This window comes from Oreochromis aureus, linkage group 18, assembly GCF_013358895.1.
Source record: "Oreochromis aureus strain Israel breed Guangdong linkage group 18, ZZ_aureus, whole genome shotgun sequence".
NCBI lineage: Eukaryota > Metazoa > Chordata > Actinopteri > Cichliformes > Cichlidae > Oreochromis > Oreochromis aureus.
Genome location: NC_052959.1, coordinates 33350849 through 33368608, shown reverse-complemented (window position 1 = coordinate 33368608; position 17760 = coordinate 33350849). Strand labels below are relative to the sequence as shown.

The 17760-nt window shown below is 42.2% G+C and overlaps 1 pseudogene; it reads left to right on the top strand.

Annotated features, from left to right (window-relative positions):
- Positions 1 to 1506: 1506 nt before the first annotated feature.
- LOC116309798 lies at positions 1507 to 10051 on the top strand (annotated as a pseudogene).
- The last annotated feature ends 7709 nt before the right edge of the window (positions 10052 to 17760 follow it).

Genomic DNA, 17760 nt, shown 5'->3' with positions numbered 1-17760 from the left:
AACAAAGGAGAAACAAGGCAACATGAGTCATTCAGATGCAGATAACATATTCTCCTTATTTTGAAGAACACAGTCATGAAATCTTTCTGTGTGTCATTCATTGAGTTGAAGTGCCTAATAGAAGAGGAAAAGCAGAAATAATCAATGATAGCTGAGACATTGAGAACATGGCTGTATGCCTGCTATCATAACAGGAAACAAAGCACACAAACAGCAAACACACAATAATGTGGTCGCAGCTTGTTGTGTGTTGTTAGGTGTCATTTTTGACTTTGACATTTAATGAAGTCACAAAAATGTGTGCGACTCATTAAAGGAGTCTGTACGTGTCAGTCAGTGCTCTGTATTCATGTGTTCACCTCATTAAACTCACTGAGACACTTTTCTCCTCCAAACTTCCAGCACAGCTTCATATTTCACTGACTGATTCTTTGATTACATCCATTAAGGCTCACACAGTGAAATTAGTGCAAACTTACAAATGTGTTGGAACAATTTTGGCCTCCAAACTGAACTTTGAGACAAACAGTGAAGCTGTGAGCAAAAAGAGGCTCCAGTGTGTGTCATGGTGGAGGAAACTGTTGTATTCCCACATTCAAAACATGCTGATCTTATTGGATTTTTCCCTCAAAGTCTTTTTCCTCCTTTTTCTCTTCATCCAAATGTTCTAGCAGGCTGACTGTGAGTCCCTGTTTAACCTGTACAGCAGAAAGTAACAGCAGTCAGCGGCCTCCACTTGACTTCATGACTTCAACCCCTCGCACAGTCACTTTCACTTTCTTCCTTCTGTCTTTTAGTCCGAAAATGTAGAACAACACCAGATCAAAATATTTGTGTCCTTCATCACATCTTCAAATGATACCTTCTATATCAGAGATGATACAAAGGCAACATTTGTCTTATTTCTCTTTCATGAATCAAAAAGTACTTTTGTACTGTTGTGTAAATGTGTATGTAAAGGTGGATGACTGCCTACTGCCAATGAAATCTAACCATGGGTACAAATAAATGAAGCTGAAGCTGACGTAAAACACAGCCCTGTTTTTATTACTGTTCATAGATATTATCATTGATGATCATCATTTTGAATGATTCTTAAAAAGGGTTTAATGAATCCTTCAGTCTGAAACCAACTTGGAACAAAACACATTAGAAGATGTGGGAAAGAACCACAGTGTGCACATATTTTAAACACACAACCGAACCACATGTGTTTGTTTAAAAAAATAATTTTAACTGTAAATGGTGTCATATGTGATTTTATTTTTGAAGTCCTTTGTTGTCAATTTATGAACGTTTAAATTATTTTTCCACCATCTTAATTTTTACAGGTATATTTATTTATAGTTAAGTTATATTTGGTTTGTAGTTTAGTGTTTTCATCACAGCTGTTAAACAACAGATAACAGTGTGTGTTACTAAATTCACAGCAACCTGAATGTGTTTGTGGGAACATGAATGTGTTTGAGTGTTTCTGCATCATGTGACCCAGATTTTTGGATCTGCTGTCAGATTGAAATGAAGACGATGAAACCACACAGCAGCTTCAGCTGAGCTGTCAATCAGCAGCAGCAGTCTTATCTGTGGGCCGCAGGGGCTGATGGGAGCTTTGAGGACCTGTTAGAAACCACGTGGCCCTCGTCTGATCTCACAGCTCGTCCTTGTTTGGCCTCAGCTGCATCAGAGCGCCACTTCTCCCCAGGTTCACCAGAGGAAACACCACTGCACAAAATGCTTTTCCTCCCAGCTGCTGCTCTGTGCTGTCTGTGTTCAGGTGAGTGTTTCCAGCCAATCAGGAGCCAACAAAGTCAACCTGTAACAAACACTGTCACACTAACCTTCATCTATCTGTCTGTGTCTCTACAGCACTGGTTACCATGGCAGCAGAACAGCTGATTCAGGAGGATTTAACATTGACCAGGAGAGTTGGAGAAAGTGTCTCCTTCAGCTGTGGAGGGACTGAACAGTGTGATGGTAGCGACTATCTTCCCTGGTATCAGAAGAAAGAAAACGAAACTTTCAAATTTATTTTGATTTTCCACAAAGATAACGGCCAAGTCCCATCAGGCTATGAAAAAGATGATTTCTCATCAGTGAAAAAAGGGAAAGGCTGGGCGTTAGAGATTAAGAAAGTTAAACTCGATCATTCAGCCACCTACTACTGTAACTGTTATAAGTCTGCTCCCCACAGTGAGAAATGATCCCTGCGGCCTGAACAAAAACCAACAGATGAACAGATGTCAAACAGTGTTTGTGACAGGAAGAGAGCAGTAAACCACAGCCCAGGTTCACAGATTTCACCTCCATCTCAGAGTCACAAACATACTGAGCTCAGGGAGATTTTTATTTACTGCTGTCAGAAATCACTTTTCAGCAGATTTAACTTTATTTTGTCAGCATTTCCACATCTAACTTTTGCGATTTTACTCAAATAACAGCTGACGATGATCATTTATTGATGAATAATATAAATGTCTTTTTTCTTATTTTAGCTCACGTAAACAGAAAACAGCAGGAACAGGAGCAACCTAGAAGATAACATGAAGACACTGGAGATGTTCCTGCAGCTGAATGAGAAAAATCTTCCTGCAAATTCAAAACTTTATATTCAACATTTGGAAAAAGGTTTGAGAAGGATGTGTGTGTTGTGTTCAGTGTTGGGTGTAACGTGTTACTGTTATTAAATTACTTTTCCACTGACAAAGTAGAGTAACTGATTACTGTTCATTTTTAGGTATTTTAATTACAATTACTTACAATGTACTTGCGTTACATTGTAAAATAATTAAACTTGCTGAATATCGTTATTTAATTTCAATAACTTATCTTCTAAACGTAGAAGTAAACTCTGCCGCTTTAACATCGCTGTAGTGCAGGTGCGCGTCATTTCGCGCCAGTTTGCTGCATAGTCGTATTCTACAGCGGAAGATGTCGGACTCGGCTGAAACGAGTGGCTGTTTTTTGAAATGGACATATGGAGGTGAGCTTAAAAAATGATTGCAATAAATTTGGAAAAAGTACAAAATAAAAAGTAAAAAAAAAAAATGATTGCAGGCTACATTGTGGAAGAGATGCTACCGCTGCGTACTGTAGAGTCTACGTCTTTTTAAAAAAATAATAATAATAATTATTTAAAAAGTTTAATTTCTGTTGTTTGTCCACTCAAGGTTTATGGGGATTTTAAAAAGTATTTAATTAAATTACTTATTGAGTAATTAAGTTAATTTTCAGACGCAGTAATTAGATAATCTAAGGAGCTTGGAAAGAAAAGCGTCTGGACTTCTTTAAGTTGCTTGAAGACGTTTCACCTCTCACCTCTCATCCGAATGTGAGTGGGCGTTAAGCCGCCCACTCACATCCTGGGCCATCTGACCTCAGGAAATCACATGATAGGGTGGGGCCAGGTTTAACAATGAGCTCACCCGAAACCCTGGCTGATTGGGACCCACACCTGCGTTCACACCTTGGCTCATGTGATTAGGTAGAGGATCATCAGGGGGTCCTTTGTCCCTCTTTGGGGGGATACTCCCACTGGGTTTAAATCTGGGACTCTCCACCATTTGACCTTAGAACTGAAGAAGCTTCTCGGATGAGAGGTGAAACGTCTTCAAGCAACTTAAAGAAGTCCAGACGCTTTTCTTTCCAAGCTCCTTAGACTACAATGACCTGGATGACTGAGAACCTTCACAGACATAGTAATTAGATAAGTATTTTAAATAATAAGGAAAGTGTGTATAATCAATCAATCAATCAATCAAAGCTTTATTCGTCACATGGAGGTTGCCCTGCAGTGAAATGGGACCCGACCTTACACACACAGCACAGACATTACATGGGGATACAAGTCGGAGATCGGTAGCGTTACAGAAAAACACTGAAATGTACACCACAATGGGAAAGTACAAGAGGAACAAAAGAGACCTCTACTCATGCTGTGCTTCCATGGTAGGACAGCATAAGAATAGGAGACAAAATAACTCCTCTGCACAAAAAGCACATCAATGTCCACAGACATGACATTGTGAGAGACATGACAAGCCACAGGGTTGGGTGGGGGGTGAGGAGTAATCCGAAGCGAACACAGCAGCCGCCCTGCACAGCGCTATCGTTCCAGCGCGGCACACAGACAGTGTTCCCAGGAGGGAAAGAAGCATCGAAGGCATTTGGAAAAGGAGGGGGGATGAGTGTGTGCATATCAGTATGTGTGTATGTGTATGCATGTCCAGAGCTGAGACAGTGTCCTTCGCCCTGCCAGGCTAAGTAAACAGTCTTCCAGCCAACCCAGGTGGCCTTGCATGGAATCGGGAGGAACAGTCTAAACACAGTCGTTATCAGGGTGTTGTTGTTCGGCTCCAGCCTGGAGCCCACAGCTGGCGCCAAAGGGGTAGCCGCATGAAGTGATGGTGGTTTTTTCTTTTATGCGAACAACTCATGAGAATTTCAGAGCTGTTCTTTAACACTCCGACACCAACATAGGTCTCTCAATTTCCTGGTGAAGAGCCGCGAGCTTTTCCATGATGTTATCAAGCTTGCGTTCCGTGGTGTTGTCATTCTTGTGCCCAAGGAGCCGATTCTGAGACCTCACGACCACAGTGAGCTGATCTAATATGCGCTCAGAGGTGTTGGACTGAGTATTCACTGCAGCCGTAAGCTTCTCCAAGATCTTAACCATGCTGCACTCAGTGGGCCCATTCTGAAAAGTCGCGCCTCGTCCCATCGTTTCAATCCCAGCGGGCAGCCTTGTGGGGGTTTGAACAGCCGGTTCTGCTTTCTTAATTCTCCGATAAGCCAGGGCCAAGCCAGCTCCGATCAGCAAGAACCCTGTTATCATGGTTCCGAATAGGTAGATATCTTCAGCGTCCTCGATCGACAGGCACACGACCCTCCATGTCTGCCACCCGTCCATCGTGTATCCGGCAGGGAAAGTCCCTCCAGGGCACTCGGGCTCTCCCGACCCGGGGCTTCTCATTGAGAAGAGCGTGTCAATTGCATTCAGGGACCAGTTGATCAAATCCATAATTCTCTTTAGGCTTTAGAAACAGACTGTGAGAGAGTGTTCCAGGGAAAGTGAGAAAAGCACGAGACAAGACAAGGACATAAGAAGCTAAGCAGGGAAGATAAGGGAGAGGAGAGGAGAAAAGTGCGACCGCCTTCGCTGAGAGCCAAACGAGAGAGAGTAAACAGAATTGGTCCTAGCACTGAACCCTGTGGAACTCCATAACTAACCTCAGTGTGTGAAGAGGACTCTACATTTAGATGTACAAATTGGAGTCTATTAGATAGATATGATACAAACCACTGCAGTACAGTACCTGTAATACCTACAGCATGTTCTAATCGCTCTAATAGGATATTATGGTCAACAGTATCGAACGCTGCACTGAGGTCTAGCAGGACAAGCACAGAGATGAGTCCACTGTCAGAGGCCATAAGAAGATCATTTGTAACCTTCACTAAAGCTGTTTCTGTGCTGTGATGAGCTCTGAAACCTGACTGAAACTCTTCAAATAAGCCATTCCTCTGCAGATGATCTGTTAGCTGTTTGACAACTACTCTTTCAAGGATTTTTGATATGAAGGAAATGGCTTTTTAAATAAATTATAACATCAGCTTATCAAGCTTAAACATTCTGCTGTTGTTTATCCGGTGGTTTCCTCTACCTCTGGCGCAAAGTGGGTGATAAACACACAAGAGAGACGGGACTCACAACAGAAAAGCCGATCAGCTGATCATTGATCAGTTTTATGAGTGAGGTAGCAAGAGGGGAGGGAGGGGGAGAGAAGAAGAGGCAGTCTCTCCATATATCGGCTGTTAAGCTAAACATGTGAATGCTTTCCAAACATTCAGAGATGAACTTAAACACTTGTTTTATGCCACAGCCGCTCTATCACGTGACGCATATTGCTCCAACATGCTAAGGTCATGAGATTGGTTATGCCATGTCACAAGTTTTGTGAGGTACTTTCATGATAATTAATGGATCGGATCACATTTTTTATTTCTCTCCAATATCTGATCCAGTAATTTAGGTCTGTATCGGACCGGTCCATCCCTACTTTAAATAAAACCGAGAGTATGTGACACATTTGTTAAAGATCCATTTACATGTAATAGTGCCATGAAATAATAGATCTATATTATAACGCATTTGAATGAGGATATCTTTTCCTTTTCTTTGTTCAAAAGCACTGAATAAGCTTCTTGATATTTTGATCTGCCCCCCATACAAGTTGGTGGTAGCAGTGTACCAATATTTTGCATTTAACAATATTTTGTGTAAGTAGTTTTAACTCTTCATCTTGTGTGTTGTTTTAATTTTATGTTTTTTTTTTTGTTTGCTGAGTTCATCATATAAGGACATCGATAACACTTTGTATAACAACTGCGAAAAATGTTACCTCCTGGTATCATTGCTGTTTTAACAGACTGTTGATCCTGTCATGTTCTTTGTGCGTCTGCCAACAACTGATCAGATTGATCTCTGAGCAATGAAGCATGAGAGGATGAAGCTGTACACAGGGCGACCTGATGGAAGCTGTCTAGGGTGCTGAACAAGCACAAATCACTGGTTATAAGAAAACACAATTTTCCGTTACATTTCATCTCAGATCCTCCGCTGCCTACCCACCATATATCTTTCTTCCTCTGTTTTCTATCTGGTGGTTCCTGCTCCTCCTCGGCTGGAGCACCTGCAGTAACTGATAATCAGTCCAGCACATCAGTTTGGAAGAATTTGACTCCATTTTTGACACAGAGCAGCTTTAATTCTGACATGTTGGATTTTCTCACATGAACTGCTCGCTTCCAGCTCTTTCACACCATTTTTGTTGGACTCTGTTGGACTTGGTTGTTCCAAAGCTCTATTTTTAACAGCAGGATGGGCGCTTTGTGTTCCTACGAGGCTGCTGGAGCTGATTGAGGCCACTCAATACAACACTGATGATTCCAGCAGACATGCCACAGCACATTTCAGAAGCATCCCTGAAGCATCTCTTTGCTCCGCACCACTAAAAATAATCTGGCTCTATTTTTTACAGAAGCTCCATCAAGCTGCACAAAACAGAGGAAAATGTGCAGGACAGAAGAAACAGCAAAGGAAATCCTGTCAGTGTTGAAAATAGAAGAGCCTGTGCAGACCAACATGTTTCACTTCTAAAATACACCAGGTGTGGTTTGAAGGACGCAACAAAACCACATCAGAAAGACATCAGAGACTCATCACATCACTCGCTGGATTCAATGGATTATTTTTCTTTCACCATTATTTGGAACAAAGAAAAAAACTTGACTGGTTTGTGTCATTGTGGTGCTGCATGGCCCACTTTCTCCTGAGATTCAGTTCACAGACAGATGTTCTGATAGTTTTCTTTACAATTTGCTGCTAGAATTCAAAATTGATTGTGTGATTAATGATGGTGAGCCAGATGGGCCAAACCATGATACTATCAGCAGCATGTTTCATTGTAGTGGTGGCATCATTGATGGGATAAATGGACTGGTGCTTATATAGTGATTTTCTATTTTCATGTGGACTAAAGTAGTGGACTGACCAACAGACTGACATTAACATCAGAGCCGTGCTGCTAGTGTGGCTAAAAGAAAAGAGAAGAAGAGACAGTCATGTTGATATGAACATTAGAGAAACACATCATGGAGCTGAAATATGATCCTGCTTCCTCATTTGGACTCATTCACCTCAGCTGACACATTCAACAGCAGACAGGTTTTTGTAGCAGTCTGTCTCACTGTGAGAGGAGGATGGTACATCATCTTTGGCTCTGGAACTAAACTGTCTGTAACAGGTAAGAACAAACATTTATTTTCCTTCAGTTGTTTTATTGTAGAAGCTGAAAATGTGTTTAAAGTCAGTTTCTGCTGCTTCAGGCTTTACATGTTAGTTTTTTCATCATTAGTAGAGAATTCATCTGCAGCCATTGTTACATAAGAAAAGCTCAATAATCTCTGAGAACATGTTGAAATCTCACTGAACAACTAAAGTTATTCTTTATTTCTGCAAATATTAGTGATGTTACAAATATTTAGGATTTGATCATCTCAGTAATTCTGCACCATCTGCTGCTTTTTCAACACAAGATCATGTTTGATGTTAAAATTAAATTAATATAGATTAACAAATATGGTTTCAGGAAATATTTGCTTTATGTTGAGGAACAAATATTTTTTCAATAATCAAACATTTATGTAGCTACTTCAAAAAGTGTTTTCTGGTAAAAAACAAAAAAACAAAACAGATACTGATTAGAAAACTCAGAAATGATATGAAACAAATTCAGGATGAATATGACATTGTTAAATTCCAATATTTATTTCTGAGATTCAGTTGTGTGTGTGGATTTGTACGTGACAATAAAAAGTTAATAATACTTAAATTTTCCAAAGTACTTTTCCATACAAATATTTATTAAATATACTTTGTCAAATAATTTGCATTTTATGATTAAAAATATCATGAAGTATATCTCATTTTATTGAAAACATTTTATTCACATTTTCAGTTTTAGTGTTTTAAAATGGTTCCTACAGTTTTTTATATGAATAAAAACATAACTTAAAATAATCACTGCATTACTTTTCCAATTTTTACACAAAAATATTTAAGAATAAATAATTCTGAAAGACAAATATGGTCTTTATGGTAAAATATATCAAAGACAAGAAGAATGGAAATTTTATCTGCTGAATTGAATTTTGTGAAATGATATTTAATTTTATTAATAGTACAAAACAATATGAAAAAAGATGAATTTATTTTTGGACAGAAGAGTCTCTCTGTTAGAACTCGTGTCTAATGACTAATATGGAAAATACGTTTTCACTTGTATGAAGACAAATGTATATATTTTAAAATTGGAATGAATTCAATTTCTATAAAACAATAAAAAGCAAACACATGACAAATTAAAAAGAACTGAATTTGATTTTAAAAATCATGCTGAGTGTTCCACATGTGAGCCATGATGACATGAGGTGATGACTGTGTTTGATATGAAGCTGAATCCAGTGTATGTAGTGAACTTTGTATTGATGAGTAGTTTAGTGATCAGAGTCCATGTAGTTTCCAGGATCAGACTGAATGCAGTGCAGTGCTGGAAGCTGCTGCTGACTGTGTGAATGTGTGTCTGTGCTGCTTGTTGCTGCTGTCAAACTTCAGATGAGCAGGTAGTGAAGCCCGTGGTGAGCGTGTACCCAGCAGCATCCAGAGCCCACCTGGAGGGGAACAGCTCCCTGCTGTGTGTGGCCTCAGCCATGTTTCCTCCTCTGGTCCAGTTCTCCTGGAAAAGACAGAAGAAGAACGGCGGAGAAGCGGAGGAGCTGCCCCCTGCTGAGGGAGAGCAGCTGGAGCTCAGAGAGTCGGGACGCACCATTGCCATCAGGATGGTTGATCGTGATGTTTTTGACACATACATGTACAGCTGCTGGGTGAAGCACGAGGGGGGCACAGTGGAGGCCCAAACACAACAAGGTAATGAAGGCTTGGTGACTGTGTTCAGCAGTGATTCAGCTTCATGTGGAGATGCTGTCAAAGAGAGCAGAGGAGCAGAGGACTGACATTTCTCACTGCAGCTCCAAACATTTGACTCCTTTTCTGTTTCAGAGGTTCCAGCTCTTCCACCAACTGTGCCTTCTCTTCCTTCTATACACGAGGTGAAGCTGCTCTGCCTGCTGTACACAGTGCTGATAGTGAAGAGTCTGGTGTACTGCTGTGGACTCTCTCTGCTGATGATCCTGACAAACAAGGGAGCGTCCACCAACTGCACACATGCTGACTGACTGTTTTCTGCTCGCCTTTTCTCACCATCAGATTTCCTGGCTCAGCAGTCAGAAATGTAAATTAAATTCTGGTTGGTTCAATGTTTTTTTTTTTTATGATGCATTTGACCTTTTCTCATTCATCTTAAACTGTGTAATATAAATTTACAAATAAACATTTTTGATGTGTTAGATTCTTTATGTGAAGTTTTGAACTGCAGAAAAACTCAACTGATGTATTCAGAACCCACCATAACAAAATAACAGTGTAGTTATTTTTTTGAAGTAAAAATAAAGTTTTGGATTTTAAGAATGCATTTCTCATTTTTTTCTGTCATACATAACCTGTGTGACTGCAGCATTCACAGATCATAAACTTGCTCTCCTGCAGCAGACGGGCTGTGTGGGTTTCTGCTCTGCAGCCTCCACACCGTTAGCTGTGGCTTTTCACTTTAATAACACAATGACAGTTACAAGCATGAACTCTGCTTCAAGAATGATTCCAGGAAGGATCTGTGTTCTTCACCTGTGAGAGAAACAGCTCAAATCCTCAACTCAGAGCTGACAAATGAACTTTAATGGAATCAAAGGAGAGACCATGAAGCCCCTGCAGTCTGCTCAGCTCCCATTTTATTACCTGAGCTGAGTTTTTCATTCTGGATATCACACACGTAAGAACAGATCAAGTCTGAACAGCAAATGTTGGAGAATCATTTTGAAGTGTTGCTAAATGTCATTATTATTACAAAAACTACTGAATGATTCAGAAAATCGTTTTCAAAAAGCAGAAATATGCAAACAAAGTAGAAACAAGGCAACATGAGTCATTCAGATGCAGATAACATATTCTCCTTATTTTGAAGAACACAGTCATGAAATCTTTCTGTGTGTCATTCATTGAGTTGAAGTGCCTAATAGAAGAGGAAAAGCAGAAATAATCAATGATAGCTGAGACATTGAGAACATGGCTGTATGCCTGCTATCATAACAGGAAACAAAGCACACAAACAGCAAACACACAATAATGTGGTCGCAGCTTGTTGTGTGTTGTTAGGTGTCATTTTGACTTTGACATTTAATGAAGTCACAAAAATGTGTGCGACTCATTAAAGGAGTCTGTACGTGTCAGTCAGTGCTCTGTATTCATGTGTTCACCTCATTAAAGTCACTGAGACACTTTTCTCCTCCAAACTTCCAGCACAGCTTCATATTTCACTGACTGATTCTTTGATTACATCCATTAAGGCTCACACAGTGAAATTAGTGCAAACTTACAAATGTGTTGGAACAATTTTGGCCTCCAAACTGAACTTTGAGACAAACAGTGAAGCTGTGAGCAAAAAGAGGCTCCAGTGTGTGTCATGGTGGAGGAAACTGTTGTATTCCCACATTCAAAACATGCTGATCTTATTGGATTTTTCCTCAAAGTCTTTTTCCTCCTTTTTCTCTTCATCCAAATGTTCTAGCAGGCTGACTGTGAGTCCCTGTTTAACCTGTACAGCAGAAAGTAACAGCAGTCAGCGGCCTCCACTTGACTTCATGACTTCAACCCCTCGCACAGTCACTTTCACTTTCTTCCTTCTGTCTTTTAGTCCGAAAATGTAGAACAACACCAGATCAAAATATTTGTGTCCTTCACTCACATCTTCAAATGATACCTTCTATATCAGAGATGATACAAAGGCAACATTTGTCTTATTTCTCTTTCATGAATCAAAAGTACTTTTGTACTGTTGTGTAAATGTGTATGTAAAGGTGGATGACTGCCTACTGCAAATGAAATCGAACCATGGGTACAAATAAATGAAGCTGAAGCTGACGTAAAACACAGCCCTGTTTTTATTACTGTTTATAGATATTATCATTGATGATCATCATTTTGAATGATTCTTAAAAAGGGTTTAATGAATCCTTCAGTCTGAAACCAACTTGGAACAAAACACATTAGAAGATGTGGGAAAGAACCACAGTGTGCACATATTTTAAACACACAACCGAACCACATGTGTTTGTTTAAAAAATGATTTTAACTGTAAATGGTGTCATATGTGATTTTAGTTTTTGAAGTCCTTTGTTGTCAATTTATGAACGTTTAAATTATTTTTCCACCATCTTAATTTTTACAGGTATATTTATTTATAGTTAAGTTATATTTGGTTTGTATATTTAGTGTTTTCATCACAGCTGTTAAACAACAGATAACAGTGTGTGTTACTAAATTCACAGCAGCCTGAATGTGTTTGTGGGAACATGAATGTGTTTGAGTGTTTCTGCATCATGTGACCCAGATTTTTGGATCTGCTGTCAGATTGAAATGAAGACGATGAAACCACACAGCAGCTTCAGCTGAGCTGTCAATCAGCAGCAGCAGTCTTATCTGTGGGCCGCAGGGGCTGATGGGAGCTTTGAGGACCTGTTAGAAACCACGTGGCCCTCGTCTGATCTCACAGCTCGTCCTTGTTTGGCCTCAGCTGCATCAGAGCGCCACTTCTCCCCAGGTTCACCAGAGGAAACACCACTGCACAAAATGCTTTTCCTCCCAGCTGCTGCTCTGTGCTGTCTGTGTTCAGGTGAGTGTTTCCAGCCAATCAGGAGCCAACAAAGTCAACCTGTAACAAACACTGTCACACTAACCTTCATCTATCTGTCTGTGTCTCTACAGCACTGGTTACCATGGCAGCAGAACAGCTGATTCAGGACGATTTAACATTGACCAGGAGAGTTGGAGAAAGTGTCTCCTTCAGCTGTGGAGGGACTGAGCAGTGTTATGGGACTGAGTATGGATTCTGGTACCAGAAGAAAAATAAAGGAACATTTAGAGTAATTCTGCGAATTTATACAAATAATTGTGGAGTACGCGATCGCTACGGTCACCCTCAAGAAAATGATTTCTTAGTTGCCAAAAAACAGAATAGCTGTGAGTTGAAGATAGAGAAAGTCAAACCTGATCATTCAGCCACCTACTACTGTAATTGTGTTAAGGAAGATACCCACAGTGAGAAATGATCCCTGCAGCCTGAACAAAAACCAACAGATGAACAGATGTCAAACAGTGTTTGTGACAGGAAGAGAGCAGTAAACCACAGCCCAGGTTCACAGATTTCACCTCCATCTCAGAGTCACAAACATACCGAGCTCAGGGACGATTTTTATTTACTGCTGTCAGAAATTCAATCCTATTACATTCATCTTTATTTGTTCATCATGTCAAAATGTAAATGAAAAAAATTGTTTACTTATTTAGAGTAATCTGATTGAATGAGGTGCTTAATATTGGAGAAGGTTTTGATCTCCTGACATTGAAAGCAAGAGAGAACCTCCGTTGTGAGAATTTGCAGAGAGAAAGAAGAATTTAACCCTGTTTTACACTGTTAATCATTGATATTCTTCATAGAAACATATTGATTATTTGTTTTGGAGCTATTTTGTCAGAGAACAGCAGAATGTGTTCTTTGGTTTTTGGTGCTGGCCCGTATCGAGGCACTAACACAAATTTGGAGAAGTGGATTTGGCAAATATTGCACACTGAATCTAAGATGATGATAAGTGAAAAAACTGGAGACACCAGTTTAAACAGGAGTTTAAATACCTGGAGTCAAAACACCAGAGAGAGAAAAAGAGAAATAAAGAGAGTATGCAGGGTGGAGCAGGTGGAGATGAGTGTCATTGGTGATTTGTGATGAAAATATAGCAGCGAGCGTAGAAGGGAAGGTTTACAAGACTGTGCTGAGACTGAGTGCTAATATTTTTTTCTTTAATGTTTATATACCCCATTACTTTACATTTCACAATCTATATCATTTTTTAATCACACATTAATGTTTTATGTAATATCACACATTAATATCCTATCTTTTGCTCCACAAAAATGTGGAATCTAGTATCTAGTGTTTAAAAATGTGTTGAAGAATATCGTGTTGAAAGTGGAATCATACACACTGACACTAGAAGAGACAGAAAGAAGTCGTCTGAGGAATTTGAGGGGGACGGTCTCCCTGGACTAAAAAGTAGAGAAATTTAAGGCTCACTCTGCTAACCAGAAAACACATACATCTTGGTGCTAGGGAAAACTTTCTGTCGCTCTCTTGCTGCCTCTACAGGCCTGACCAGAGGACAAGAGATGGTTGCTATGGTAAAGTAAGAACTTCACATAGGCATAAGATGATTCAGACATCAGAAAAGAGCCATACAAGAGGAACTAAGGACCTTCTACTAACTTGTGACCGATCATGTTACCATTATGTTTTTTAATGACTCATGTAATGGAGGATGTCACGTTAAGAGGGATGGACTTGACCTCCTGACTATGAATAATGAAGATGACAAGGTGCTGACTCTATGAATCCACAATCTCAACAGGGTTGTCCGATAAGAACAGATGGCTTATCCACAAAATCCACTGCCACTCAGGTATATGTCGTTCACTCATTTATTTAACACGAAGCCGAGGTACACATCCATAATGTGAGTGAGGGGATTTAACAGGCTGTAAAATGCTATATGCCGTGTGGTGAAGTGATGGTGTGGTTTCTGAACATAAAAGTCTTATATAATTATGTGAACAGAGTGAATTAAATGTGTAATACAACAATACAAACAATACTGAGTAGTGAAACATTCAACCAAAGTAAGAGAGTATCAACAAATGCTAATCTTACTATTTACTTAAATCCTAACTAGGCACTTTACACTAGAGCTAACATGAGAAATTAGTGACGGTCCCTTAATGACCGCACGGCAGAGGCTGCTTCGCAGTAAACGGCAGTAACATTCGGTAACAAAGTGTGCGCCAAGGATTTGAACAAGGGTGGATAATGGCCGCAGCAAAGAACAAACAGGATACAACACAGAAACTTACAGTCTCATGGACGCACACCGCTAACAGCATTAGAAGGAACGAAAATCCACACGGTGAGTGAAACTCTGCTGACTCTCCACACCTGCAGCTCCGACCGAACTCTCTGCGTCGAGGTGTGTGCGTAATGATGAGGTAGAATTGTGTCCTCTGATTGGTGAAGAGGATGGGTTGCCTCACCGCTCATTGGCTGGTCGGCAGCTGTATGCTGATGTATTTACTCGGCAGATGTGGCTCTGTTCGTCAGTTCCGCCGACTGGCAGGCCTTTTGTACAGCCGCCCCCAACTTTGCGGAGCAAAGGTGCACTTCACTCAGGAAGGTCAGGCAGTAGACTCCGGTGGAAGAGCTGGAAGTCTGATAAGTCGTGCCACTGGTCGTGTATATGTCTTGTCTCCAACCTGTATCTGAACGGTCCGAACCCTGCCATCTGCTCCAGGGATGACTTGGATGACCTTACCAACTGGCCATAGGGCACGAGGGAGCTGCTGGTCCACAATGAGAACGATAGTGCCAACAGTCAACTCATCTCGTTCCTGCTGCCATTTGTGCCGCACCTGGAGTGAAGGTAGATAATTACGGATGTAGTGGATCCAGAATTCATCCGCCAAGGCTTGACACTGCCTCCACCTATGACGGCTCAGGAGTTCTGCTTCTGGGTAGACGACCTGTGGCATACTGGAATCAGGCCGCCCCATCAACAACATGTTGGGAGTGATTGGATCAGCATCTGCTATGTCTGAGGAGACATAACCTAGCGGCTTAGAGTTGATGATGCTCTCTACCTCGCTGAGTATCGTCCTAAAGACTTCCTCGGTGACATGCTGCGAGCCTAGAATGGTATGCAGCGCAGACTTGATGGAACGAATTTCCCGTTCCCAGGAACCACCGAAATGTGGAGCCTGTGGAGGATTGAAACGAAAATGAATCTGCTGGCTGGCCAACTGTGACTTCAGAGCTGGGCCGAGTGCATTGAAAGCCTCCTGGAGTTCAGAACTACCACCTCTGAAGTTGGTACCTTGATCTGACAGTAGTTCGAAAGGCTTCCCACGTCTCGAGATGAAACGACGTAGTCCCATCAGGAATGAGTCAGTGTCCATGCTGGCAAGCAGATCAAGGTAAACTGCGTGGGTCGTTAGGCATTTTGAAGATGATCCCCCACCGTCTCTGTACGCCGCCCCATCTTGACAAGGTATGGGCCAAAGCAGTCCACCCCAGTCGAATAGAAGGCTGGGCGATGAAGTCTTAAACTGGATGAGGGAAGGTCAGCCATCTTGGGAATGACTGGCTGGCTGCGCCACCTCTTGCATTCAGGACAGTTGTACTGGTGCTTCCGGACGGCCTCTCGTCCCCGAAGTATCCAGAATCTGCGCCGGAGCTCAGCAAAGACCCTCTCGGAGCCCGAGTGAGCAAGCTGGTGATCACAATCCTGGATGATGAGCTTTGTGATAGGATGATGAGGGTCAAGAACAACAGGATGCAAGATGTCCTGACTGAGGGTTTCACATCTGCAAAGCCGCCCCCCTACACGAATCAGTTGAGCCTCTGGGTCATACTCAGGAGCTAAGGCAAGTAAGCGACTGCTGGCAGCTACCGGTTTGTGAGATGACAGCCGAACAAAATCTTCAGGAAAACTGTCCTTCTGTACCTTCCGGAGGAGTGCTAACTCCGCTTGCTTGTAATCCTCTGCTGTGGGTGTCGAGTCAGCAGCTGTCCCATGGACGGCTCGAACGTAAGCTTCCAGCAAGGCCTGGAAGCCACTGAAAGAACCAACATCAGGTAGATGTGGATCAGATATTCTAGTGATGTTTCCACAGAAGCTCTCCTTCCGCAGCTCTGATGAATCATCAAGGGAAACATGGTTCGGGAGCTCTGGGCAGTATGATGCTGTCTGCCAGAGAAAAGGTGGGCCCCGGCACCACCGATGATGAGTGGTGAGCTGCGAGAGCATTAATCCTCGAGTGATGTCGTCGGCAGGATTGTCGCCTCATCTGACATATCTCCACAGGCCCCCTTCAGTTAGCTCTTGAATATCTGCGACTCTAGAGCCCACAAAGACCTTGTAGCGGCAGGATTGGGATTGGAGCCAGTTCAGGACTGTAGTGGAGTCGGTCCAATAGACAATGCTTGAGATACGAAGGGTGAGTTCCCTCTTGAGAACGGCAGCAAGCTGGGCTCCCACATGAGCAGCACAGAGCTCCAACCTCGGAATGGACTGTTGACGGACGGGAGCAACTCGAGATCGGGCGGCTAGGAAGGCTACCTGGATTCCCCCCTTATGATCTTCTGTCCGAAGGTAGGCTACAGCTCCATATGCCTTCTCAGATGCATCGGAGAAGATGTGGATGCTCTGCTTGCAAAGGGATAGGTCTGTCTCTGGCTGCACATAACAACGTGGCAGGGAGACATCAGGAAGCTGAATCAATTCACCTTCCCATGAGTGCCACAGCTGCAGCAGGCCGGTCGGCAGATTCGGATCATCCCAGTCTCTCCTTTTCCGCCAGAGATGCTGCACCAGGATTTTGGCCCGAGTGGTGTAAGGGATGAGGAGGCCAAGTGGATCATACTGCTTGGCCAGAACCCGATAGATGTTGCGCATTGTGGGCTCCCCCAACTGCTCAGTGTGCCGAATCTGATATCTGAGCTCGTCAGACTGACAGTGCCATTGCAGGCCCAGCGTCCGCTCTGGTACATCAGTCCCATCAGGGGAAAGCCACAGTTCACTGCTCTGTGAGACTAATCCAGGTGGCATATGACTGATGAGTTCTGGGTAGTTGGAAGCCCACTGTCATAATTCGAAGCCACCGGTGAGTAGCAACTGCTGGATTTTGTTAACCAGTTGCTGGGCTTCGGGAAATGATGCAAAGCTCTGGAGGAGATTGTCAACATAGAAACATTTCTCCACTGTGTGACGGGTATCTTCGCTGGGGCTGCTGTGATCCAGAACGTGCCGCTGCAGAGCATAGGTGGCACAGCAGGGGCTGCATGTCGTCCCGAAAGGCAACACCTGCCATTCGTAGACATCTGGTTGCCTCGTGCGATCCATATCTCTCCAGAGGAAACGGAGGAAAGGCTTGTCCTGAGTCAAGAGGCGGACCTGATGAAACATCCCCTTGATGTCGCTGCTTACCGCAAT